The 2,500-nt window shown below is 40.8% G+C and overlaps 1 protein-coding gene across 1 annotated transcript in view; it reads left to right on the forward strand.

Annotated features, from left to right (window-relative positions):
* Nucleotides 1-2,500, forward strand: part of LOC144970813 (B-box type zinc finger protein ncl-1-like) — a 52,855-nt gene that overhangs the window by 742 nt on the left and 49,613 nt on the right. The window lies entirely within an intron of this gene.

The raw sequence follows: 2,500 nt of genomic DNA on the forward strand, positions 1-2,500 counted from the left end.
TCGTAGAATTACGATGATTTGGCTCCAAATTCAAAACTTCATGAGCATCTCTAAGTCATTAAAACTAATTGAAGATGAAAGATGGTACCAGACTACATAATTTTAAGCATTTTGAAGTGTTTTACAGTCCTTGTGAGGGTATATTGTTGATCTATAAAGTTGACGATAGCAAGTACTATTTTTTTTTCTCCTAAAACTACGAATTTTTAAATTTTCAAGCAGGCAGGTCTTCATTTGTCATGATCGTACGCTATCAAATCCTTTTACACAAACCCAGGAGCAGACTTAAGACACAAACTATAGCTAGACTACTATCCAAAAAAGGCAAATTAGATATACACATCTACAGATGTCATCTGCTATTATGCGCATTTCCTCGACTTTGCCACATTAAATGCGTTCATGATACTTCATTTAGCAATCCCCTAAAATACAACATTGAACCAAAATGTTATTTCGTATCGCGCTTGCAAAGCAGCTTTGAGCACATTTAGTGGAAATTGCGTTTTATTTAAGCTCAAGTTTGTTTGTTTTTGTTGTTGTTGTTTTGTTTTGTTTTTTTTTTTTTGTTTTTTTTTTTTGTTGTTGTTTCTTTTAAGTATTATTTCTGTCATATTCACAAGGCCCTTAAGTGCCTGTAGCCATTCGCATACGAGTCGAGTGGTGAATAAATGTATGTAAAGTGCCGTACCCAAGGACAAAACGCTTGGATTAGAGGTTAACGAAGATTTCCATCAATATGGTCTCTGGCCAGGCATATTATTGCATAATTTTGTTACAATACAAGATTAGACATTTTACCTGGAGCCATCGACCTCGTCGGCTCTTTTTGCACTGATTTCATTATGCTCCTTACATGCTGAGCGAAGGGAAGCCCCTCTTGATTCGTTCTTGAGCTTTTGATTTTGTTCTTTTTCTTTCATTTCTTTTTTTTTTTTTTTTAAACATAGTGCAATATTCAGTAAATGTTCTGGAAGCGCTTTACAACGGATCCCAAGTCAACAGTGACACTTAACACGTAAGGCGAGACCTTTTTGTTATAACGCTGTTACCGGCCATGCATTCGTTTTAGGCCTGTACTGTATGCGGTAAGAGAATGTAAGTAAAAACCAGCCTTTTCCAAGAGGTCAACTTTAGTTCGCTCAGTGCAGGACTGGAGCTAGAGGCCGACCTGTCCATAGGCGGGTGTTATATCACATGACCACGACGCCGTTATGTGGGCGGAAACTCAAGTCTCTTTGTCCTACATTCATTTCTACATATTCAGAACTTGAACCAGTGACCTTCCTAGTGTCATACCTCAAGACCCAAAACCCGTTCAGTGAACGAGAAGGGAACCCAAGTCGCTTTGTTTGTCCTACATTCACATGTATTACCAGTGCCAATCAGAATGTCGATTTTGAATCAGTATTTTGTAAGGGGTTTTCTTGGGGCTAACCCACACCGGAGACAGACTCCGACGACCCGGCACTGCCGTCCTCTGCCGTCTTCCGGATAAAGACGTCGGGCACGGAAAAAAATATTAAGAGTAACGAGAAGAGACAAACACACACTCACACACGTACACACACAAACACATAAACACACACACACACACACACACACACACACACACACACACTCGCAACCGCAATCAATGCACACCAGAAGAAGCCCATTATAATTGCATGACAAACTACTACACGAAAAAGAAAGAAAAAAAAATGTTTGATCGGTAATCGGGTCTTGCATATTTACAGTTGCATCGACTCGACAATGTCTGTAGTGTGGTAATCTATAGAAGTGATTAATACACTCCTCATTCAAGCAATATCGATCGTGGCCAATGACCGCATGGATGACAACGAGAGAAAAACTTTGGATAGAGTAGTTTCATTGGATGAGGAAGCACATTTTATATTATTACACATAGTGCAATATTCAGTAAATGTTCTGGAAGCGCTTTACAACGGATCCCAAGTCAACAGTGACACTTAACACGTAAGGCGAGACCTTTTTGTTATAACGCTGTTACCGGCCATGCATTCGTTTTAGGCCTGTACTGTATGCGGTAAGAGAATGTAAGTAAAAAACCAGCCTTTTCCAAGAGGTCAACTTTAGTTCGCTCAGTGCAGGACTGGAGCTAGAGGCCGACCTGTCCATAGGCGGGTGTTATATCACATGACCACGACGCCGTTATGTGGGCGGAAACTCAAGTCTCTTTGTCCTACATTCATTTCTACATATTCAGAACTTGAACCAGTGACCTTCCTAGTGTCATACCTCAAGACCCAAAACCCGTTCAGTGAACGAGAAGGGAACCCAAGTCGCTTTGTTTGTCCTACATTCACATGTATTACCAGTGCCAATCAGAATGTCGATTTTGAATCAGTATTTTGTAAGGGGTTTTCTTGGGGCTAACCCACACCGGAGACAGACTCCGACGACCCGGCACTGCCGTCCTCTGCCGTCTTCTGGATAAAGACGTCGGGCACGGAAAAAAATATTAAGAGTAACGAGA

Source organism: Berghia stephanieae, chromosome 4 (assembly GCF_034508935.2).
Source record: "Berghia stephanieae isolate SIO BIC M18660-M18661 chromosome 4, UCSD_Bste_1.3, whole genome shotgun sequence".
NCBI classification, from domain to species: Eukaryota; Metazoa; Mollusca; class Gastropoda; order Nudibranchia; family Aeolidiidae; genus Berghia; species Berghia stephanieae.